The following is a 26140-nucleotide window of genomic DNA, read 5'->3' as shown; positions in this document are numbered from 1 at the left end:
TTATTGTCCCTTTTTTTTTTTTTTTTTAAGTGACCAGACCTAGACACAAAATAACTCTGCTATAAATGGGATTCCACATATAAGTCCCATTTTTTGGTAACAGATTTCATCTTGTCCGTTGGCAAAATAATTGGCTTTTGTAAAGAATCAGTAAGTAAACAGCCAAGAAATTTTTGCTAGTACATATCGTAATTCCCATTTTAAAAATTACCTAATAAAGACTGCCCTTTAAATAGAGCTATTTGGGTCTATCAGGGGCATGTTGTACTAAACAAAAAGAGGAAAAAAAATCCCTCTGTCAGTTGAAAAAGACCATTTAGCCTCTGAACGTATTTGCTCCACACTAAATAATAGATGTTGTTCTCAGATAAATAGAACATGGTCTATATGCTTCTATTGGAAACTGTTTTGTTTTGTCTGAACACTTCACCCACTTCATCTACCTGCCCTCAAAACAACAAACAGATTTTGGCTGGTATGTGTTGTAAGTAAATTTTAGGAGTGTCATATAAATTATTAATTTAATAAAGTTAATATTTAAGTAACATTTTAATCATTAACAAAAGTGGAAAGTTCAGAGTTAAGATATTCTTTTTCCTCCCTATGAAAATAAACAACACATCAGTCTAATCCCTATGCATAATGTCAGTTGCTCTGGTTTGGAAAGTTAACTTAATGGTAGTAGATGGATATGAAGATATTACTTTGGCAAAGCATTAAGATTACTTTCATGCCCTCAAAAAAATTGTCGAAAAATGTTATTGACAGGTTAGTACCTGCACTAGGAATTACTTGCGTTAGCATTTTTAGCAAATAGATATCACTGAGTTAACCGAGAGCTTTTCCATTTGTTTTCTCATCCTCTTACCTGGAGGAAGTGTCACGGTCACTGTGGTTTTTTGGTAGGTTTTGTTTGTTGAGCATAGCTCTCTTTGGAATGGGCAGGTCACATAAATAAATTGTGCATGTATGGAAGAAGGAGGCAAGATATGTTATGCAAATTTATTCCTAGGAAAGGCCATTCCACTACTTTGGCCCTGGAAGTTCCTTCTGCTCTTTGATAAATGAGCCGTTTGCCTGTTTGCTGCTGCTGTGCTTCCTGGTGGTAGGATCTGCGGTCGGAGTCTTGCTCCTTAGCATCCCTCTCCCGTTTCTCCCCTCAGCCGTGAAACAGTGAGAGCTGGTCTTTAGCTACTGCATTACGTATCGATTCTTCTCTGCTGATAACAGATAACCATTTATAATAGTGATACAAGTACTGGTTGGGGAACTGTTAGCATTTTGCTTCCATTTTAAACAGAGTGACTAGCTAAAACTGAGAAGCATGAGCGTGGTAGTGCTGTTTCTAGCTGTTGGCTCTGTGCTAACTGCTGGGCTTGTGATAAGCATGAACGATTCAGGCTCATTCGCTACACAGCAGTGCTTTGTTTTAAAGCAAGATTTCAGTGCTTTTACATGTACCTAATAGGTGCTTTTTGCCAGTAAATGCAGAAAGAGGAGAAGCTTGAATTTGCAAAATCTGATTCTTGAGGTACTGTAGCTTTCTCGTTCCCTCTAGAACTTGGAAAGTGATTGAGTGAAAGTGCTGGTATTTTTTCATGCAACTCCATTGGTATCCTGTGATTTCTTTTGAGAACTTCTCAGGTTTTATTTGGCAAAAACGCTGAAATACATTACTTATCTTTCTATGCATAGAATGGAAGCCGTTAGTCTAAGACATTGTTTTGTGGGAGAGACAAGACAATATATCTTTCATTCCTGTTGTCTGTTTTAATGTTGGAAGAGGCATCACTTTAATTTTCTGTTAACCAATTTCCATTTTAGAAGAGGTATTTGAAATATCACTTCATAGTTACATTGGAGCTTCAAGATCCTATCGTGTAGTATAGTGGCATTTTTTTCTGATGTGTGCAAGTCTGCATAGAAAAGTCAAGCATTTTTGGACCCCCAAATATGATCTCTGGCTTGACAGAGGAAACAGTATAAACATTTATGTGTTTTAAAAGTTATTTCGGCCACAGACAGATTCAGTTTCACTGGGATTTGGGGATATTTCCTTTTCTGAATAGTAGGATGTGTGATAGCAGACTTTTATCACCTTTCTTGGAAAAAAATCTCATTTTGATGTGAGTTTTATTTATAAGCATTATTTACATTGTGACAGCACCTTGAGTATTCCTGCTGGGCTTCCACTCTTGGCTAAGAGCGGCACAAATCTCAGCTAGACCTAGCAACTTAGGGCCATTTGTTTGGCTTGCCAGTAGCTCAGGAAAGGGTGGTCAACTGTTAGATTACACAGACCTAACTGTTAGACTACACGGAAGCAGTGAGTTCTGTTTGTCTCATTTGTCGGTACACTAATAGGTCTAGAGTGTGCACCTAACTTTCCGCGTGTGCGTGCTGACTAGTCAACACATACAGACCTTGGCCAATCCCCCTTTTGCCTCTTAGAAAAGATATCAAGGGAACACTGAAGAGAGATGTACTTTGTGATAGGGTAGGGATATATAGCTCACTCATCTAAACATGAGGCATTTACTCTAGGCATCTTGGCTAGATGGAAGGAATAGGCAAAAGAAAGGGAGAGCCTTCTCTGGTGATTGATTTAGCCACGTACCTAAGAAGAGAAGGAACCACCCTCTCAAGATGCTCACCTTGTTCCTGTGGTGAAAGGAGCAGGCTAGGCAACAGTGTCTTTTAGATGGCCCAAGTTAGGTGAGATGACTTTACCCTTAATGCCTCTATGTTTTTATTTTACTACTTGCAAAGTGAGGGTAATCCAGCTGCATTTGGTTTTGCTTTACAGTGCTTTGAGATTCTTGATGCTAGAGTTAGGGAAATGTTTGGAATTGCTAAGTTAACGGGGCAGATGTAGTACTGGGATTTTTGGAGTGGGCTTTATATTAATTAGTAGAAAGGAAGGCAGGCTCTGTTATTAAAGCAGTGGAGTGTAACCTGAGATAAAAGGTCAGCACTGTACTCTTATCACAGATTTCCTGAGTAACTCCAATCTAGATGTCCCAACTCATCTGAAAAAGTAGTTGCTGCTCTTTCACTCTTTGGCTGGCACATCTGAAAAGTTTTTTCTAGTGATGACTGTCTCCCAGTCTGTGCCACTGTACTGCCTAATAGATCGATCTCACTGTGATCTCTCAACTCTACTTCAGTAGAAATAATTTATTACCTGAAAACATAATTTCATATTATATATTTCAGAAACTTTTTTTAGTCTCATTTAACATGAGGGCAAAAACATGGATAATCCATTGGCCTGTATTAAATGGAAGAAAAGTGGAGCTAATTTTGTGCGAGTTTGAGGAAAATATAGATAAAAGTTACATACATAGGTGATATTAGAATAATATGGAGTGGATCGAGAAACAGATTTTACAGTGTAAAGTATCTGTACTAAAGTGTTCGTAGTTAAAAACTGTACTATGTAATAAGCAGTGAGTTAAATTCATCCTTGAATCTCTTTGATTTTGGTAAGATTACAGCAAAAGTTAGTTTGATCCACAACTGTCCCTTCACTTTTGCTGGTGAATTTTCAGCTAAAAATGTAGACTCCCTTTTGGATTGTTTCTTTCACGTCTTAATCTGTACAGGCTTTATATTTGTTCTGTAAAATATGAGGCATTCTTGTAATGGAGATGTCTGCTATCTTGCAATATAGCTCCCAACATGGTTTTAATCCAAATACTATAGATCGATGTATCTCAGCTAAGGTTTTTACTAAATCAGCTGTCCTCGTGTCCTTAAAGCAGGATGAATATTAGAACTAAAAATGTCCTACTGATCTGAATATCTCAGTCTTCATATTGATTAATATAATAGTTATTTTTGTAATAGTATTAATTTTTAATTAGACCCATTCTTGTTACTTGGTTTCTATGTACTGATTTTTACATGTTAATCATTATAAAAAATAAATACTGTATTTGCAATCAATGATAGAAATGATAGGAAAAAATAAAGGAAAAAGTGATGTCAGGATCAGAGCTGTATTGTGGGTGTCATATTTGGTACTGCTTCAAGTCTGCACTTTACTTCTCCTTCCCTTATTGGAACCTATTGCAGCATGAAGGAACTGTTTTGTGTCCAGAAGTCACTGTAAAGTGGCAAATATTGAATTTTTAATGTTCCCTGCTGAACATAACTGGGGAAAGACACATTTTCTAAGAGGTTTTGTAGATTGTTTTGTTTTGTGGTTTTTTTTCCTAGAGGAAATGTGAACTGGATTTCTCTATTGTGAGGCACTTCAGGGTATGCCATGTAAGTGGTGTACATGTATTGGAATAGTTTTGAAAAATTCAGTAAAGTACAAGAATAAAAAGAATGTGAAATAGGCTCAATTTTGTTTTGTTTTTGTTTTTCAAAATGAAAATGTTTTTGAATGTCACTTGACAAACATCAACTGAAGATACTGAGAAAAGCTTTGGAACTGATATTTTGTCAGGGATTGTAATAAACAGTAAGGGTCTTTGAAATAATACTGAAAATACTTCACCAGCAGAAAAAATGTTTTTGCTGTGATCATATATTTTTGCAGAAAAGAAGTTTGGCATTTACTGAAATCTTAGCATCTGTCTTAGCTACCTCATTATAAAAGGATTTATAGATATATTGACAAATTACACAGCAGAAGAAATATAAAAAAGCTAAAACATATTGATTAAAAACAAGATTTCTTGCTTTTTGATGGACTTTTCCTTCTTAACTGGGGTTTCGCAAGCTTCAGAGGCAACTGAAGACAACTTGTCCTTCCTTAACACTGATATATTCACCTGTCAGATGATCTCAGAAAAAAAGTATTTCTGATAAATATGAATGATTCACTCGTTAGAGATCAAGAGCTACAGTTAGGGTTAAGGTATAAGCCTTTTTTACCCCCCAGGAAAACTTGTTTCAAGGGTAAAAAGAGCCACCTGTATCTAAAGTGGTTGAAATAACTTAAACGTTAAGAAGGTTCTCGCTGAAGTAAGTAGGCTAAATCCCTCCTTCTGGCCCTTTCAAGGTAGTAAGAATTGCACCAGGGCTGCTTACGGGTCTTTTCACGGAGGCCTAGTTCGGGTGAGGCTGGGTATCTGCTGAGGCTTCCAGAGGAAGATCTGAAATCAGAAGTTAATAGAAGGATGGGCATTATGCATATATCCCTAATTCTGCGTCTTTGGTCTACCACACTATTTATAAGCTAGCCTTTAACTCCGTCATCAGATACATTTTAGAGTTTTCTCTATTTGTCTTCTGTTTATCCTTATTTTCTGCAGCATTAGGTATACTCAGAAATACTTGATTACTTATACACTGTTCTCTATGTGTCAAACAGAATTTGTAAGTCATTTATGTGAGCAGTACACAGTAAACCATTTTCACATAGTGTACTAAATGTTAAATATACAGCATAACGTGCTAATAAAATGTTGCTAACATAAGTAGGCCACCTAAATTAGAGGCTAAGCCAGCTCTGTGATTAACTGTCTCATCTCCTGAATTACACCTTTGGAAAGCTTTGTTAAGCAAAAAAAAAAAAAGTATAATACACAAATATTGACAAAATTGTTAAGATCTAAAACCAGGAAAAAACCTCCAAATTATGCTAGGCCATTATAGCAATTAAGAATAGATTAATAAATATGTTATCAGATGTCACATTTGTACACATTTGTAGCAACGATGAGGAAATAGTAATGTGAATACCTTGTTAAATATTATCGTAATGCTCTTGTGAAGACTTCTGCTTGCATGTGAAACTTTAGAATAGATTTTTAGTGGCATGTCTTGTGCGCAGCTTCAGCATATATCCATATGTCTTTATTAATCCAGGGATACACAAGCAATATTATAGAATCATTTCCAAAGAAAAGCTAGTTAAGAAAAAATGTCTGAGATTCACAACCACATTTCTTTTGTGATGATGATAATGATGTAACCTTTTTTTTTCTGGATGGTAATTACTATATAATGGCCTGAGGTTATTGAGGAGGAGATGGCATTGTTTTAGGCTACTGAATGTTGGAGACTTCAAAGGGTATGTGCTAACTTCAGCAGGTATAGAAATGTTGCTGTTTTATCCAGCAAGGATCTCGGAACTTCCCTCGTTCTCAGCGTTATTACCAGGGAAGGCTGCATCAGATCAGCACTGGGTTAGGCAGAACGGTGTGTCAGGAGAGAGAACATAAAGATGAACTCAGCTGGAGGTCAGGCCTAGAACAGCATCTTGTCGGGTCTTCGAGGACTGGTGGCATTGACCTCTTTTTTCACTTGCGGCACAAAGTTTCCTTCATCAGGGTAGCTTTATTCAATAAAGAAAACGGGGTTGTACCTGGGACTATTTTATCCTTCATTGTAGAATTTTTGTCTGGATTCTTCACCAGGTTCTCCATCTGAATGTAGTGTCTTCCTAACAGATGTACAGAAACAGGAGAGGATGCATGTGCCTCACAGAAATCTTGTTTTTGCGCAGTTGCAAGTCAGAAACAGCCAGCTCATTCACTAGCGAAGATGCAAATACAGGATCTTTATACTGAAACTTTGACTTCGGTATTTAAAATTTCAGCAGGGTTCAGTGAGAGGAAGGTATTTTGGGGTTAATAAGAAATGCGCATTCCTCAAAACAAGCCCACCTCAAAAAAAAAAAGTCCACAGCCTTATAAAATATCTGTTTTGTGTCCTAAAATAAAGCATGTATTTCATGCTCTAAAAGTCTGAGGTTTGTAGCTGAAAAAGATTAAGTAAATAATTCAGAATTTGTTGTGTTTACCTGTTAATAATTAAGCAGGTTAGTCTGTGTACTTTTTATAGACATTGAGCTTTATTTATTTATTTTTATTTACTTGGCTCATGTTCTGATTTTTAAATTTGAAGAAGTTTCTGCTAAGGAAGACATCATGAGAGAAAAGGCATTAAGGAGTTAAGCACTGCACAGAAAGCAAAATCTGTAGGGACGCATAGTCTCTGGGGAGAATGGGGAATTGTCATCTCTCGCTTCCCTTCTGCGTTCCCCCAGACTAGTCTCTAGTGCTTTGAGGCCATAAAGTTTTAAAGGTGATAACAATTTTTCGGACTAAAGCAGCACCTTTGATTCCTACTTTGTGATGCCAGTGACCAGGGATAGAGGAGTCTGTCTTTGCAATGAGGTGACATTTGATTCATCTCAGTCAAAGGGAAGTTTCAGCCTTGTTCTGTTTCAGAAACAGAACAGAAATTGGAAGGAAAAAATCAGGTAACAGACATATTGTATATCTGTTTTCTTCTCGCGTGAGTGAGTTAAAGCCTGGTGAAAGGTTGTAAGCTGACGGCTGTAAAGTCTGAAGTATTCTTTGTCATTTGAGGAGGTACAGAGAGGCAAACAGCGGTGCAAGCTGCTCTCCCAGACACATTTAGATCCATTGTGAGACTGCATCGTATGGCAGGTGATAGTTTAGTCCAAGTGGATCCGCGAGGGCTTTCCGTGGTAACGAACAGGCCAATAGTTTCCCAGGTTCTCCTGGAATCTCAGTGTCTGTCATTTGAGAAAAGAACGTGGTGAGCAGCAAAATAATTCTGTGTGTTTTCCATCCAGTAATATTCAGTTGCTGTTTACATAGTCTAGACGTGAGCATGGATTGCAACAGAGAATGAGAAGAGATTTGGGTTTGGGCTTGGTTTTTTCCCTCCGCTGCCAGGCAGTGATCCACCCCACTGCTAATCACATTCCCTCCCTGCCTTAAGCAAAGTCATTGCCTAATTTTTTTGAACGTTTGAACTGTTCCTTTGGTCTTGGCAGAGTAAGATATCATTTGATATTTTCACTCACCTTTTCCAAAGGGGAGAGAAAGCAGAGTAGTGAGAAAAGTCAGTTGAAATGATTGGCACTAAAAGACAAAAGCTGCTGAAATGTGAGAGTGATCTTTGGACTGTATATTAAAAATCAAAGATTTAAAAAGACTGTTTATGTGAGAATTAATAGCCTGATTTTGTTGACAGTTGAAGTCTTCATCTGTTACCATGGCATGTTTTAATTCACTGTCTGCATTGGTATTTCCTTCTGAAGAAATACACAGGCTAGTTGCTAGTACCTCTAATATTAAAAATGCCGTTTGCTTCTCATGTTCCAGCTGATGATTTCTGTTTAAGTAAAGTTGTGGTACATAAAATTAAGAGGAGGTTAACCTGTTAGATAGTGGTACAGATGTTTCTCTTTCCCCATCGTGTGACTGTAGCCTTCCAAGGTCATTTTGTCCTGGGCCTAGACAGTTAATCCAAGTCTTCCATGGAGATAAATATGGGCAGATAGTCCTTTTCAAATAGAACTTAGAAGTGCACAGGGAATGTAAATTGTTTTCTGGAGGGCATTTTCATGCATTAAGATGGGTACTGTAACACTCTTGTTTCTTTAAAATTTTTCTGGACATGTACAAAGCTGCTTTTCCTGAAGAAAAGACAATTCATATCCTGTTCATTATCTTACACATGGAGGCCACATAAGTGGTCTGCTTTGGGCAGTTGTCTTCAGAAATTCTCCAGAATCTGTCTTTATCATATGTCTAATGCTAGTCATTCGATTTATTACTTTTTTCCCCCCAGACAATCTTATCTCTCGAAACAAGTTAAAAGAGGTCTCAACTCTAGTTCTCAGTGAACAGAAGTTCGTACGAGCAAAAATGTTAATACAGTCAACAGTAGTTGGTCTGTGGTTTTAAGTCCAATGAAGAGCTTGAACCAGCCACAAAACCTGACCACTCCACGTGGTCCCTCATTTCAAGGCTGAAGGGTACTGGTGAGCCTGTTCTGCTGCTAGAAGTACTGTCCTGGAAATGAGAGGATTTCAAGCTCTAAGAAGTGTGCCATTAGACTTTTCCATAAGCATTAAATTCACACACAAGTCTTGTTTTTTAAGAAAAGAGTGTTGCTGTGATGCATTATCCATTTTGCTAAGGACATAGTCTACCGAATGTTCGTGCCAGGTCGACTGAATCTCCAAAGAGACCAAGAGATTTACTGGTAGTCTCACAGTAAATCATTCTTTGAAATTCTTTTGGCTCCTATATGCTTGATATTAATTAACAGTGATTCCTTTCATCCACTTACTACCAGAGTTTAGTTTGTATGTATGATGACTGTGTTTGGAAGGAACTGAACTGGAGTGATGCTAATATAAGTTATCTTACTGTTTGAATTTTGTTCTTTAAATATAGAGTCTTAAAAAGAGAAGATCCTCACAGTTATCATCCTGTAATATTTTCTCCCCCACTGTGAAAACTCTATAACCTTGAGAGAAAATGTAAATAAAATTTACATGTTCTTTACATATTCCTGCATGTAATGTATTTATCTCAGTTTCACTTAATTTGATGGTAGTTCACTGAATAGCATTTTTTTCATTAGTAGCAAATGTCAAAAGGTCATGCAGCTTATAGGGCATTAACATAAGGAAATGAACAAGTATGTATAGTTCTTTTTGGTTTGCATTTGAACAGCAGTACAGTATTCTGTTGTTACTGTGCAAGCAACTGGCATAGCAGAAGAGGCATTTTTAATTTAGGACTGTTAAAGTTATCCATTTCCATATTTCTTATTTTTGTGGTAGATCTCGTTCTGGTTAGATATTTTAAAAAGCAGAGTTAATAAGTGTGTGTAATTTATTTCATCCTTGAAAGCACGTTTTTCTAGGAAATTACCATGATCTACCTCAAGGCTCTCTGAGGATTGTGATATATTTTATGATTTTGGGGTCAGTAAGTCTATTGTGAGCCTATGCTGTAAAGTATTCACCTTTGCTTAGTACAGGGGTTTTACTTTCAGGTGGACCAAAAGTGGTTTCCTGAGTTGCCTTTGTAGGTTTTCACTTTATTGATGTCATGTGGATGCATCAGATTTAGAGGGTATTACTTACTCAATGGTTGAACTCCATGATCTTAAAGATCCCTTCCAACCTAGATGATTCTATGATATGATAAAATTTGAATCACCAATCAGCTGTTGATCCAGATTAAACCATTAAATGTAAACGTGGAGGTTGGAATTGAAAACAAAGTGAATGGCCTGTAATCTTGGATATGGTGTACTCTAGTAGCTTTCTTGGTCCAACAAATGACCATGTCATGTATAAGGCTTGAGTAATCTAAATAATTTATAAAAATAGTTTTAAAAACTATGTGGCAGAAGCATTGCTGCTAATTAAACTCAGGCAGTCAAATGTTTAGAAAGGATCGGTTAATGATTATGAAAACAAAAAAAAGTAACCGTAACAGTTATCCAGACTCTTGTATAGCACTTTCTGGCAAGAATCACAACTGGCACAAGGACAGCTGTGTACATCATGGGTAGTTGTACAAAATTTCAAATGACAGTAGGCCAGAGAAGAGAAACTGAGACTTTTGACTTGGATTTAAGCCGTTGCAAAGCTTGAGGAGATAATGTCGAAGCACTGCTGTGGGTCTGACTGACCAGTGGTTTTAAAATACAAAATATTCTCTTTCACCTTGTGATCATTTCTTCCCATACTTTTTTCCTGCTTTTCATCTCTTCCAGGTTCCCCTGTGCCACCATCTCTGACTGGGCTCTCTCAGCAGAGCCATCTCTTGCTGGAGCACATAGTGTGCCAGCAAGTACAGAGCAGTTCAGTTGTTAGACGTTAGGCAAACAGCACAGTTTCATACCTAATAGTATCGCTTAAATCAAACATATCCTCATGCAATACATCTAACAGCATTTAAAGGTCAAAATCCTGTTCTCATTACTCAATATTTTAGGCCTGATGTTTTGCTGTATTCATTGTCTGCGCAGAACTGACAGACTATTCCAGACCAGCGTTGTATAAGGTTGGAAAGTGCTAACAGCTGCCATCCAGCGTGTCTATTCAGGCAACTGCAGACTTTATGAAAGCTGAAGCGCATGCTACACAGCCTTAGTTCTTCCCTGAAAACAGGGGAAGCCGCCATCGAAAAGACTATGCTACCTACGCTTGGGACTGACCCGCATAGGCTGGGGGATAGCCATAGGGAAATTTCTGCAAATGCTGACGTTGAGGCATCGTTTGATTGCGATGATCAGAGGTAGAAAGCACCCAGAAAACAAGAGGAGGCCTGCAGATCTGAAAAGAAATTGCGAGTGTGTCTGAGAAAGCAACTGCAGCATCCCTGTAGTAGCCAGGAACGGGTGTCAGGTCAGGCTTGGAAACGCTGAGCCTGAAAGCCTGCTGGTGTTACATCTTCTTTATTTGAGAAAGCAGCACTTTGTGTCCTTCCTTTCTAAATAAGTAAGGGTGCTCCAAAGAGCAGTTCTTTTCTGTCATCTGTTCTTATCTGTATTCTCAGTGATTAAAATGTCTTTGTGGCTAGCTTTGAAAACCCCTCACCAGCTAAAGATTAAAAAATACCAGTAGGCTTAGATAGCCAAATCCTGCCATACTTGAGCTTTGGACACAGGTTCTTAGGTGGAAAGTCAGCACTTCAGGGGGATGAAGGGATCTCGCTGCTTCTGTGAGGAAGCGCTGTAATCTAAGTGAACCTCTTATAACAGGAATTGGAAATTATGCCAGTCAGGTCCCTAAGTCATATTCTGAATTGGTGGAAGGCGAGTGCCTAAGTCTTTATTTCAGACTTCAGAATACTTACTCTTTCCTCAGCTGCTTGGCAGACAGTTCTGTACATTTTGGTAATTAGTAGTGTACGCTACTAAGTCTGCTTTTAATTCTTTTTTTCAAAATGCAGTCTACAGAGAGGTCTTCTGAACATTTTAGTCATTAAAGCCATTTATAGGTGAAAGATGCAACGACTTTATACACAATTTTTCATTTAAAAAAAAATAAAAGAACCTCTTCAAACTCTTGACCTGTTAGAGTACTTACCTGTAACATCTTCCACAAGTGCATTTGAATGGCAAACATAAGTGGCAAAACTTCGGTTGTGACACCCATTTGTTTTTATATCTAACAGGAATGAAACTACACTTAATGGAAAAAAACTAGGTGGTTTTTTTTTTTTTGAGCATGGAGTCTTAGAAATTGCTTTGGTGTTCAGTTGTGTAACTTTTCTCTCTGAAGGATGTGTATAATGTCATTTTGGATACTAGTACATTTAGCTTATTTTTTCATTGCCTGTGTACTAGATGTGAAGGTGTAGGACTTTGTTTTGTCTTCCTTCAGATAGCTATATGTTTATATATATACATCTTTCCACCCACTTCCCCCACTGAAGCCTAGCTATTTGACTGTTATGAAAACTCAAGGTGTTGTGTATGCAAATCCCTAAACATAAGCATTTCTTTTCTTTACAGCAGCATAAGAAAGAAGTGTTGAGAGCTGCTCTTAACCCTTTTGGAGTCCGAAGTCAAAAGGTAAAACCAAATGCTAGTTTTGGGGTTTCTGAAAGTGTTGATATCGTGATTGTTTCAAAATGCTATTTCCTTATCACATTTGGACTGAGATTTCCCCCAGGAGAAAAGCAGGGACATGGTAAGAAGACTCAAAATGTTATTAGACCTCTTTAAGAGCACCAGCATATCTGGGCATAAATTATACAGGTAAGTTACAACTGGTAAACTGCAATTATCTGTTTTACTTAATATGAAAACATTGGCGTTAAGAGTCAGTGGGACTTTCAGTAGGGTTTAATATTGCTAAGGATTTAATGATTTTTGTCTCGCTATAACTTGATAGTTTTTATGATATGTAAAGTTTTTTCAAATTACAGTCAGACAAATCCTGTAGCTCTTTTCTCAGGCAAGAGTCCCTCAATGGGAGTTTTGCCTGAGTGAGAACTGAATGAGGTCTAAATAATTAGCAATTAAAATATTCAGTTATTGTGCTACTGTATATAACAAAGCACTGGAGGTATTAAAAATTGCTAATCTCCTCCTTATTAAAATGTTAACTGCTAAACATAATACAGTTTTGCATTTTCTATCATTCATTTTTGCAGTTCATTAGTAGAGGTGAAATGTTTGTGACAAATAGTCATTTGAACTTTTAAGGAATTGACTTTGTTTTGCTGGCATTTTACTTAATATTTCTGACTGAGTTAATTTACAAACAGAAGTGTTTGTGGAAGCCGTGGATTTTAGTCAAAAACTAGATAATGTACAGAGAATAACTTCTGACATAGCATTCGTGAGTATTTGCAGAAGGAACCAGATGGTAAGCTGCTCATCAGGAGACAGAGCTGGGCAATTTAGGTATCCAATTTGTATACGTTCTGATCACTAGCTTCTTGTAACGAACTCTGGTAATAGGTTAGCAATTGTCCATACTGGGCAAATAATTTTCAGTGAGACACTAGCATGTGAACAGTTCAGGAACAGGTTAAGAAGCAAATTTTGTGAGATTGTTTAGTTGTGCACCCAGCTCTGTTAGTTAGCACATGAGCTGTTTATTACTATGCCAGCTAATAGAAGGGCCAGACTGTGCTCTCATGCTACTTCACTGCACAAAAGTATAAGGAGTAAGATGCATCTCCCGTCTCCTTCATCACATAGCAGCAGCAGCAGGGTGTGTGAAGAGGGAGAATGGTATTTGATGAGTGAGAAAGGAGTGGTAAGTGAAGGTGATAACTGGTAGAGGAAGAAGGTGTATTATTGGAAGGATCTGGTGACAGGTGAATTTCCCAAGGGAAGGTGACTCCTTCAGTACTGTTTCTCCCATAGTCACTCCCTGGAGTAAATTTTGTTAGTTATTATGCCTAAAATTTTTTTCCTAATCTTTCTGAAGAGCCATTCTAGGCCTAGGCATTTAATTGTGCCATATAACGTTGTTGGCAATTCAGACCGTGATTCTGCAACGATTTACACATGTATTTCACTTACAGCATTATGAGTAATTCTGTTGAAGTACATGAGATTAATTGCAGGACGTAAAGTTAAGCGTGTATATTAGTCTTTGTAGTAAAAGAGGTGTAGTTTCATTTAATTATTTATTATCAGTATGGGAAATTATTTTTAAAAATACATGAATACATGGGATTTTCCACCAATCCTGTGGCAATTAAAGAGGAGGTAGATGGTAACAAAATAAGCTTTTCTGCATTTTCCCCAAATCCACAATTTTGTTAGGTTCTCGGCTGTAGAATGTGAAAAAGAATAGGCTGCTATCATTTTCCTTTTTACATGCACAGTTAAACCTCCAGCTAGAATGAGATGATCATATAATTTATTATAGAGGAGTGAACAGGACAGAAATCAAACAGGAAGGCATGTGTGCTTGTGTGGACTCTTGTTTGTAATTTCATCAGATTGGTGCACACCTCAGACATTTTATTTAGTGATAAGATATGCAAATTGTTCTGGAGCCAGCAGCAATACTTTCACCTCAATGTCAAAACTGACAGAGATTTTTAAATCAAACCTCAACAACAACTTGTATTTTAAAGCAACTTTTCCTAAGATATAGCCACCAACCACAGACAAGTAAGTGCAAAATTGTTTTCCTACTTTCCTGCATACTGTTTTCCTTCCTTTCTCGCTTACCTCCATGGAGGAACAGGGTTGCAGGTTTACCTGTAAATACTGGGTGCAACTATGGGCAACATTGCAGAGGAGCTATAAATTTATATGGAAGTATACGCAAAGCACAGGAATGCAAATTGAAAGTGGGGAGACTTATGAAACGAGATTTACCAGAGAAGGTATTTTCTGTTTTTACAGATGCCTACATCACACCTTCCATGTCTGTGAAGGAATGGGTACTGTAAACTCTTCATTTCAACTGGTTTCTCTCTTTAGTTTTAGTTTTATTGCATTTGTGTCCTTAAAACAGAATGTGTTAGTAGAAACCTGTAGATGCAGGGGAAATTTTGGATGATAGCTTTTTCTTGAGATTGAGAACTGAAATTCCTCAAGGCTGTGGATGTTTAGCTGCTGGGGTTTTGTTTTTGAGTGTATGTACAGTCATGGGAGAAGGGGTGTCACTGAAAATGCAGCTTGGGATTTAAATGTTAGATGTGTTTATTTTTAGAATCCTTGTTCAAGTCAGTGCCCACCGCCCATAAAGTGATAATCCTGTGTATTTTCCCCAGATTCAGTTCCTCCTCTTCTTTCTTTGAATGTGTGCACATAATTTTGTCCAAAGTCTTCCATCTGAAGTTTTCCTAGGGCTTTTTTGGCTTGTTTTCTTCTTCTTGTTGTTTTTAGTGTGTGTACCTATTAACCAGAAAGATAGCTGGGCTGCGTTGTGGTTTGGGCCAGATTGGCCAATGAGAACAACAGGCTGAAAACATTTAACAAAGGGTAACGATTTATGTAATTCCTGTATCTGTGCTTGAGTATATGTGTGTGTGTGAGACAGCAAGCTGTGATTAGAGAGATTATGAAAGATTGTTATTTGGTTTTGATTACATGCCTAGCTCTGTGTGTTGTTCTAGCTCTCTGCATTCTCTTATATCACTTGGTCATTGTGTCCTAATAAATCTTCCTGTATGACAGATGAAAAATTCTGGTCAGTTGCTTTAGTTGGTACCAGCCTCTCTTCCAGGTGGGATTTTGCTTTCCACATTTAAATAAGAGCAACATTTTTGTTTTCCTACAGAATGAGAAAAAGGGTTTATATGTGTTCATGATTAGAAAGATATGACCTGTCCATGCAATGTAAGTCCCATGATACATGCTCATAGACCTGGGTCCCATAGCTTTCAGGGTCCCCAGAAGTACTCTTTGTGGAGAAGGACTTCCAAAATACTCAAGGCTTACTACTTGTGCAGATTTAGGCCACTGCAGAACATTCTGTTTCCAACAACTAATTCTAAGCCCTACTTTGGTGTTGTGGATACTTAACTCCTACCCACTCATACAGAGGCACTTCAAAATAATTAAAGTAAATGAATAATCCACACACAGAGCAAAGCATTTCAGAGGGAAAGTGAGTTTATTGAAAGAAATAGTTTCCTTTTTTTTTTTTTTTTTGCGCTAAATATTTTATTTCAAGGTCTTCTTAAATAAGGAGCAAATGCTTTTGTTGGAAAATAAAAAATAAAACTGAATCTTTGATTGTCATTTCTGCCATGGATGATGAAGCTAAAATCACTGAAAGCTAGAAAAAATCAGATGGAATTTGGTTTTCCAAGCTGAAGTCCAGGCAGTAGTGTATTGCTTCTCTGCAAAATGCTGACTGAGGTAGCACCAAGAGAAATAGAGTGCGTGTTGCAGTATGTTCACCTTTAATGCACTGCTTTAAAAGAATTTGAAAGATTTGAAATAATTTAGAAAGAATTTCTGGAGCTTCCTGGTGACGGCAGGGTAAAAGCACCAAAGGAAGGGGAACAGCCATGATGACTTTAATTTTTCCCTGATTGGCTATAGGGATACTTATGGTTTAGTCCTTCACCTAAACGGATGCACTTTTACCATCTGCTGCAGTACACCGTGGCTGCAGCTATCAACATTGATACTTGCCGGTTGCCATTAGAGTTGTATGCTTGCTGCTGTATAGGGAAAAATTGCCTATAGCTGATACCAGTAACCTTATTAATCTTACCAAAACCTATGCATACATATTTGATAAATGGTGATATTGGAATCTGTCATATTCTTTCAATATCAAGCTTAACAGAAAGTCTCTGCTCCCGTGCATGTCTTCATTACGTGCAAACTCCAAACGGGGAAATTCAGCTTCTTTCTTATGCCGTTTTTTTTTTTGTACTGAGTTTGATTCCAGGCATCCAGCAGCATTCCAGAGGGAGAGGCAACCGGCATCTCAGCCTGCACTGCTGCTGCTCTACTTGTCATGAATAATAGCCCACTGGGCTAGTTAATCATTACACTAACTTTTTCCTGTTCCTTCATAGCTGATTGCTGCCCAGGGGACATGGGTTACCGCAGTCTGGCTGCCAACACAAAGTTCAGTGTTGTGCATGCGTGTGTGTTTATGCTTGCCTGCATGCATATGCATTGTGTTGTTCAGCAAATATTCTAGTAAAACTAACAATGCAAGGCCAGTGTGCCTGTTTTTCTATATAAAAGGTAAAAGCGGGAGAGGTAGTGTTTTACCCTCCCTCCTTTACCGTTTTTGAAAACGAACGAAAGTATTGGTCTCCTTAATCAACACACTGGCACAAGAGGTTTCCTCGTTCAGCACTTCGAGACTGGAGTTCCAGGTTGCTAAAATTCTGTTTCTTAGAGCACAAGTTTTAATCATGTGGCCAGTGATTTGTGTTGATTTGCCAGGGGCCATGATCTGACACCTCCTCTATGAAAAACACAACATCCCTGTCCACTGGGAGTGAAGAAGTATGGGCAAGGAGTGAATGTCACGGAAGTCTTTTAAGATTCAGAAGAAGGTATTTAACCACCATCGTTCTTGCTCAAATGTATGTAGCTGTATTCGTTGCCAGGGTAGAAGCCAAGAAGAAACTTTGCTTTAAGGCATTCTGATTTTCTTCTTCATCTTAAGTGCAGATCATCATGTAATATCTGGAGCATGTGGTACAGGTTACACTTGGCATTTTTGCCACGTGGAACAAAATTTGGTATTAAATTCTTCTGTGACAGTGAGTCAGTTTACCTTCATTGGAAAGAATAAATAGCAATTTTGCTGTCCAGATGTCAATATTTGGGTGGCCAGACAGATTAAAGTACTGATCTTTAATATCTCTGGTGTTTGTTTTGGGAAAGTTAATTTTGTTCACTGGATAGCTCAGGACAGTGGGTTATTTTTCTCCTCCTCCTCGTCAGATTTTTATTCTGTTGTCTTTTTTAAACCCATTAGACACTTGGCTTCCACAGTTTTCCATAGATGTAGGTTGGGTTGACAAGGGACTAATTGTAAAAGGAAGGGTTAAATCCTCCATCAGGTAGTACAAGATTTTCTCTTCAAAACATTACTGTGTCCCACTTCAATAGATATATCTTTCACTGAGTAGTACTCTGAAATCCTTTTCTCCTTCTCTCCTTCCCTTCCTCCTTCTTTCCCTGCCTTTATTTCTCTCCTTTTCTCTCTTTCTCTCTCCCTCTCTGTCTCAGTATCTCCCTCTTTCTCTCCCTGTCCCCTCTTTCTCTCAATGGTCGTCTGTTTTCATGTTGGGGCTGAATCAGGCATTTATATGGTGACGTTGTGGTGATGCCGCTAAACACCTTCAAAGTGCCTTGTTCGTTTTCTAAACCTTCTAGTCAAAACCAACCTTATGTTATGCAATAGTATGATTAGCAGAGCAGCATTACTGCATAACTCTGTTATCAGCAATGCAGGTCATTAAAGACCAACCTCCTCTTCCTCCTGTACCAGAAAATAAAATAGCAAACAAAATGAGAGACCACTAGAAGTCAGCAGCAGTGTGAGTCGGACCATTTACGTGGCAGCAGCACATTTTAGTGGCAAGAAGATGAGGTAGACCATTCTGACTCTTAAAAACAGCTTTGAGGCCATTTTAGCCATTCCCTCTGGCTGTTTTGAATCAAGCCTGTGTCATTCTTGCTGATATTAATAGGACATTGGGGATTATACAAGTCTCTCTGCCTTCAGAAGGCGTATCTTAAGGATGGTAGAAAGAATTCACGAAAGTAGGCAGAGGCTCTTCTGAGAGACAAGCAGCTGAAAACTTGTATTTTTTCTGGCAAGAAATCAATATTGAAGAAAACAATAAAGAAGCAAGAAACGTTGCTACTCAGTTACTCAAAGAAGATTTTAATGACATAAGGAATTTTCCTTTAATTTTTTTAATATTCTGAATTATGGTCATTTGCTGAACTTTGACTGTAAACTTTTTCCCTTCCTCTGAATTAAAATACCTTTACAGCAATGTTTATAGGCACATTTAAATGGTCTTTAAGAGATGGGATTGCCCTAACATCTCAGTCTCCGTGTTTTAAGAGTTCTCTTCTAAGTTATGTTCTAACAGTTGGATTGGTATGTATGTGGCTAAAACACAATGTTCCAGTCCCACCCGCTTGTCTGGGCTATAAACATGAAATGAGCCATTTCCATATAAGCTTTAAGCCTCCTTGAGATTCTGGAGGCCACCAGACTGTATGTGTCTCAGGTAATCTCCTTCACCAAGGCTGGACACTCTCATTGTTACTTCAGAGCTCGTCATGGGAGAGCATCTTTCTCTTTGCTGAGACCCTATATTGCAGCAGAGATTCAGGGGTTACTGAACATCCCTAGATCTTTACTGAAGCAAACTCTGGATGTTTGAAAAATAGCTTTTCTTTGGTTATTTTGCAATTAATTTAAAAAAATCTGGTTCTGCTTTACATGAAACCAGGACATCCTCCCAGCATTCTTTGTTATAACTGGTGAATCTGAGCAGATGGATATGCGGAGGCAACACTGTAATGCGAAAAACCTAGCTATTATCCAGACTGATCCAAGTGAGCAAGACCACCTTCCTCCCAGGCTCTTCAGAAAAGCGTGGCGTTATTTTTCCAACCAGGTGTGTGGGGAGGGGAGCTGCACAGATTTTCGTAGTAATGCCCACATCCATCCTTCTCTCAGGGAGATCTACTTCCTATGGTTTGGAGGTCTGTGGCTTTTTGAGGAGATAGTTACACGTGTACGTACACTGAACATCAGTGGCCTGCAGGTAATCCTGTTGTCTCTAACTTGAGGACTTCCCTTTAGTAAAATATGTTAATGTTCAGTTACCCAAGCTTGGTTTATGGCACTAACTGAAAGGCAGCAGCAGGTGAGAAGTAACTGGAATATGCCCTCTCCTGGTACTGGCCAGTTGTATTAAGTGCTGTTTTCATTCTCCAGTTAGATTTTCCATAATGGATACTTGAAATCATGATTTTAAATTTCCAGATCCTCAGAGTCCTTCTATAGTATTTTAAGTCATTAAATTAAGCTAGCTGCTGGATTTTGTATTCAAGCAGTAAAGTAACCCCTCCTACTTCTGCTCCCTTCTTGGGTACAAAACTTCCCCAATTTTCTGAAGAATGCATGTAAATAGTTTTCATCTCATAATGGAGTCCATGTTTATCTGAATATTGATGTCTTAAGTGGCAGAAGAAGAATATACTGTCACTTTGAAAGCAGGTATCTTTTCTTTCTTGTTATGTAGCTATTCGCAGCTTTACATCACTGTTAAACTTGTATTTACATGTTTAAATCACATAATTTGGAACACAGTGTTGAGAGGGAAAGACATCAGTTACAAAATGTCACTTCTCTTTTAGAAACCTTTTCGCTAACATCTAGTAATAGGGGTGTTAGGGTTACAGTAAACCTTAACAGAGACTTGCGTTTAGATTTTGAAACCTGTCCGTTCAGAGCCTGTTTATCTGGATGTAGCTTCCAAAATTACAGAGTTTAGCCTTTAAATAAAATTTCACTTTAGTAACTAATGCTTTGACAATCAAATAATAGGGTGTTTTTTAAAAACAAAAAGCGTGATTTAGCTGAAGGTTTTCCTCCTTTTTTGAACAATTTTCTAACCAGAGATTTTTTTCTTGAAGTCTTGCCAATGGCAAAAATAAGGAGGGAACATGTGGACTCATGCAGAGTGCTCACTAGGCCAAAAAAGAAAATGAAAAAAAAAAATCCTAAGCTATGTCTGAGAAAACTTCACATTTCTCCAATATGAACGAAATGCAGAACTCTCTTCTTAACTGCTTTGGAAAAATCAAATGAACTAACCTTTCAGTTTAGAGAACAATTTCTCTGTGTGTTCCGCTTCCATTTCTTATTGGAAATCAAGCAGCTTTGTTTTTCGGCATTTCTCCTGCAAACTTAGTCCCTCATGTACACACACAAAACCCCCTAAATCCATGCATCCTAGGGAATCAAAGATTTAGGAAGGTACGTTTTTCATAGGTAGTTATAAATATGTATAAATTTTTTCCCATCGCATGAATTTCCTAAGGGGATAATACATGAAATCACAAAGGAAAATGTTATGGCAAAAATAATGAAGTAAACTGAAATCTAGATCCTCCTTTTAGGAAGATACAAACTGAAGTAACAACATTGCACTGAGGCTAAAAACACTGAGGCTAAAAACTGAGGCTATGTAGAACTGGTTTTGCATCTGAGGTTTTGCTTTTGACCTTTTTTTTATATATATATATACACATATAAATAAAATACAGAGTTATAAGACAGCTCTAAGTTGGTGTCTTCAGTTGCCTCTGGAATCATTTTAGTTGTGGAAGATACCTGCTCGTGAAATATGAGTAAGACAAGAAGTCTTCATTCTTTTGTTTAATTTCAGAATATTAATTGTTAACACAGCTTTCAACGAACTAAAAGTACATGGTAACTCCTACAGGAGACATTGCTGAGGATGATCCCTGCAAACTGGGAACAAATGCCTTTTTTTCTTTTTTTTTTTTTTTTTTTTTTTTTTTTTTTTTTTTTTAAGAGGAGGGGCTTGGGGAATGTCTGGGGGGCGGGGGGGAGGGTTGGGTTGTTTTTTCCCCCCTCTTTTCTCTAATGCACTGCATACACTCAAATACCAGACAGTAAAACTTTCTCTTTACACAAAGCTGTCGTTGTTTTGTGGCCATTCTGCTCCCTCTGAACCTGTGTTGAAACAGGTGCCTCACTTGCTTGGCTCTCCTGGAGCAGTTTTACGGATTAAAGCACCACACGTACCTGGCACTGTGGCACTATTAACAAGTGCAAAATGAGGCTGGAAGAAAAACTCATATAGGAGCTACACACCTAGGTGCAGTTAGTAAACAGAAACAGTTACCCTCATTAAGCATAATTAAACCTAATATTGACTGTAAACTGTTACTTACCTTAAACTTCTCTGCAGACATTGTGGGAAAGGGATTAACTTAGGCGATAGGTACACTAATTACTACCTTCTTCACATTAAAGTTACCATCAGGAAGGCCTATATTCATAAATAAAACATAGTAGGGGATGAGAGACTGAGAAATATGTAAATTCATTTGCAGAAAAAAAGACCAAATTAAAAAAAGAAAGTTGAGTGATGCTACTGGAAGCAAAATGGCACTCTAGCTAATTACCATGAAAAGTATGATAAATCATGGACGTGTATCCTTGACTTCTGACTGATAGAGCCTGCAGAGTGCAATCTCTCATGCGTGGCTGCCGCTGACTGATTTAAACCCATACCACTATCGGATTTGATGGGAAAGCACAAAAGTGTGTTATTTTATTTCCTTGGGTATTGTTGCTACCTCTTTCTCCTAGAAATGACTTGCAATTATTGTAAAAATACAGTCTGATTTCTTGTCTGCAGAAGAATTGTTGGTTGATGCAATTGACAAACAAAGGCTCCAAAGATGGTCTAGTTATGGTTTAATAGCTGTATTTTGAAATGCAATTGATCTGGTATATTGAGACAATTATAGAAATGTAATAAAATGTCAAGGGAGGAGTTGCTTTTTCTTTGGTATATTTATTCTCGTGGGAGAGATCCTGTGTCCCACAGACAAGATCAAAAGTCAGAAACAGTTTTATTTATGAATTTCTGTTTGTTTTCTGTAGAATGTTAAGTGAGTCGCCTTGCTGCTGTGTGCTTCAGCTTTTTGTTCTGTTTCCTCACAATTTTCATAGTTTTCTGCAGTTTACGATCCCTGCAAGGGACTGCATGCACTCTATTAGGATTATTCAGATGAGAGAGGCTTGCAGGATGAGGCCATACTATGTGTTATCGTGTCAATGCTGTTACTGCTTAATCCTGTAAACACTTTACATTTGAATACATAATAATGATATGATTGCTGTTTGTAGGGTATTTTCTGTTTTCCTTGTATATCTGTCCAGAGTACTTTTTGGCTGAGTCGTATCAGAATAAAAGTCTCTTCTGCTGAGCAGCTAGCTCGCGCCAGAATAATGGGAGGACAGGCTTACCCTGCGCTTCCTGAGCAGAGCATTGCCTAAGCCACGGGAACAGCAGAAGCTTGAGTACACCAGTATTTAACACCCGAGGTGGAAATTTACCATCGCAGTGGTATTCTTATTACGTGAATATTTCAACACAAAATTATTATTGGCTTCTACTAAGTATTATCCTTTAACTTTTTATGAACTTCCATCACGGGGCACACTGGAGAAGGTGTCTAATATTTGTAATGTTCAGAGTATAGCATTTTGCTGAAAGAAGGAGTGGGAAAAGTGAAGTTGCGAGTTTAACATCTGCAGATACTACCTAGTGAGCACCTATTTGTGTTTGTTTCATTTCTCTTTTTGGTTTCTCTTTTCTTCTAGAGAGATTTACCCCTGTAATACTGATGTGATATACAGGTAGGAAATGTGTATTTTCCAGGTCTGGGCATTATGCTTCAAGAAACAATGCTAAGTAATTAACAGTATTTTCCTGCTCTGGTAACCCTTACTCTTTCTCTGCAGCTTTTTGTGTACCCAGCTGCAGTGTTTGTAGATGTTATCTTCATATCCTTTTCCCAGTTTCACTGAGTTTTGACAGCATAGGGTTTGAAGAAATAGATCAGAATTGTTTCCGAGCTGCAGATTACTTTCAAGATTTACACAGCCAAATTCTGCAGTGACATATGCATCATAACAGATAGTTAGCAAAGCAAGGAGATGTCCTGTGAGCAACGGTCCAAAATTGCTACTAGCTAGCAAAATCACAGGTTAAAGGAAGAACAATTTACTGGAGTAAATACAAATTTAGAAGCTAGGTTGTTCCAGCTTAAAGAATATCTGCATTGCTTCTCTTGTTTAGGACCACAGAACTGCAGCAAGGAGCTTTCACCTGGGATTCACTTTTGAGGAGCCATTTGTTCTGCCTGCTTCTTCAGGGAGATTTAGAACAACTCTGTTAACGGGCTTGTTGCTTTTTTCCTCATTCCTTTCCACATCTTTTCAAAGGGAGGAAAGAAGTGTCAGTGGAGAGGGAACGGAGAAACAGACTTGAGACATGGAAGTTATGAGGCTGCGTAGCCTGTATATTTCTGTTTATTATCAAGGTGCCTGTCCAGATTTCCCAGACTATCAGCTAGATGTTATGGGGAGTCTTAGTCACATTGCATCTGTAAGAGTGGTGGGCAGGCTAAATCTCAGGCAAGTGTTTCAGCATTTGGCCTGTTAGCAAGAGCTGCCTGCTTTTTCTAATTAGAAATTGAAATTGTGTATATCAGCTTCCTAGGAAAACATTGAAAACAGGTAGTTTTTTTGTGAAGGGAGCATTTCATTTAGGCAATAATATTTCTTAAGCAATAGTTAAATTAAGTGTTTGAAGATTAAATTTTCCTTTTCACCATTATCAGAACAGCCAGATCCTAAAACTGACTTAAGACAAAATGACTGAATGTGGACATATTTCTGCCAAGTCTAATGTACTAAGCTTTTAAAGATGGATGATACTCTTTGTGTGAATTTAAGACACATTCTTAATCAAGTGGTTTAATTTTATTTAAGTTAGGCAGAATATGTCTCTCTCAAATTCTCTTACATTTTCTAGCGGGTATGTAATAGGTTTCAAACCTTTTTGCAGTGTGAATCTCATGTGCCACATTCAGATACGCTCACCTATGAGAGAAAGTCTGTAATTTCTTTTCTTTATCTGAAGTTGTTCCTAGTGGAATGACAGTAGTAGAGCTTCCATCATTTTCGTCCATTTGTAGTATCAGAACCTAACAGCAAATGTGCACGGCTGTGAAGACATTTCATCACAGCGGGGTTTTCTGAAAAGAATCTGAGTACACTTCACCAGCATCCTGGCATCTTCCTGGTACATAAACAGACAGCATCAGGGAAATTTGACTTTCACATGACTCCTTGCTACTCGGTTGCAAATTTTGCTCATCAGTGGGTCAATTCAGCAGTCGTCTGATATAAATTCCTTGCTGAGCTGGGGCCTGAGAGAGGGGCAGGTTGTAGCTGCTTTTTCCATTACTAGAAAGGGGAAGAATAGTTCCTTCTCAAAAGCAAACTGTTTTGATGAGAGCTAGAGGGGGAGTCGAGCTGTGGATACACGTGGGAGAAAGTTGGAGAATAGCATTTTGGTACGGATGAAGAGAGGTGCTTGCAGAAACTCTCCCAAACCAGGACAGCTTTTCCTCGTTCATATAAGTAGATTCGGTTACTCATCTTTCGGCATGTTAAATACTCCTATGCATTGAGCAGAGAAACCTGCAGTCAATCCTGTAAAAGCTTTAACAAATCAATATTTGTCCATTGCTTCTCCTGTTTCCTACTCATCCCCTTATATTTTCCTGTTTACTCTTGTCCTTCCCCCATACGTTTTCTTCTCTAATGTTTCCTTCCCTCACTGTTTTCATTCTTTCTTTGTTTCCTGTTTCTCAGTAGCTCTGCCCTTTTGTGCCTAAAGCACTAAATTTCATGGTCTGTCCTTATGCAAGCAAAACGTCTGTTGAAGTCAGTCAAGCCAGGCTTTATCTTCCCCTGTTTTGGCCTTTGCTTGTTGTCAGGTAGTTACATTATATCCATAGCAAACTATCTGCATTTTGGGACATAGGCTTCAGCCAACATAAGGCCATTTATTTTACATTTACTTGTAGAATGAGTCTGCTTACTTCCAGTTCCCCATTTGGAAGCTTGTTAGGAGTGTGCATGCTGCTATAACATGCAAATTCTAATGAGTAGGTGGAGAATAAGTATTTTTTTGTCTGATAGGTTAGTATTTTTATTTTACCCATTTAAAGACAAAGATGGGAATCTGCTTGTTTAATGTTCAGTAAGATCTCAGTGTTGAGTGTCCAGGGGATATGAAGTGCTTAAAATAAAGTAAGTTGGGAGCTGAGGAGATAATTATATATGAGAAGAAATACTGGGAAGGGCAGGGAATGCAAATGAAGGCAGGCCAAGATAGATTCAGTGACACAGGATAACTCGCCATTTACCCCTCCCTCAAACACACAGACAATAACCCTCAATAAACCTCCTTGAGTTAATGAACATTTTGCTGCATATAAAATGTTGATGCAAGTGATCATGACTTCTACTGGATGTCTGAGTGTCTGAGCCCACCCTTGTTCTTTGGAGTTCCAACCTACGCTTTTTTGTGTTGGGTAGAACGTAGGAAATGTTAGTTCATTGGAGAAAGAAGGGGTTTTTTTGGATAAGGTTTTCCTGTTAAGGTTATTTCCTTCTGCAGTGAAATGAAACATACGGCCTTTTTACACAAAGAGTGTAAACAGTGAGTGTCAGGTCACTGTAAGAGATAGTCCAAACCAATGCGCAGTTGTCCATAATGAGTCCTGTGCTCCATTTCTCCCTTTCCTGAACCAAAAAATTGCCACCTTCTCTATTAGAAGATCATAAATCGGAGAATGT

At 38.1% G+C, this 26140-nt stretch overlaps 1 protein-coding gene across 10 annotated transcripts in view; it reads left to right on the top strand.

Moving 5' to 3' along the window:
* Positions 1–26140, top strand: part of ZBTB20 (zinc finger and BTB domain containing 20) — a 487426-nt gene that overhangs the window by 76907 nt on the left and 384379 nt on the right. For 8 of the 10 annotated variants that reach the window (XR_010073192.1, XM_063351328.1, XM_063351312.1 and 5 more), the window contains one exon: positions 12259–12318. The gene's annotated coding sequence lies outside the window, so the exon portion shown is untranslated. The remainder of the gene's footprint in view (positions 1–12258; positions 12319–26140) is intronic. The other 2 variants (XM_063351320.1, XM_063351303.1) reach the window with 1 other exon arrangement.

This window comes from Chroicocephalus ridibundus, chromosome 1 (assembly GCF_963924245.1).
Source record: "Chroicocephalus ridibundus chromosome 1, bChrRid1.1, whole genome shotgun sequence".
Lineage (NCBI taxonomy): Eukaryota > Metazoa > Chordata > Aves > Charadriiformes > Laridae > Chroicocephalus > Chroicocephalus ridibundus.
This window is presented reverse-complemented; position numbering and strand designations above follow the sequence as displayed.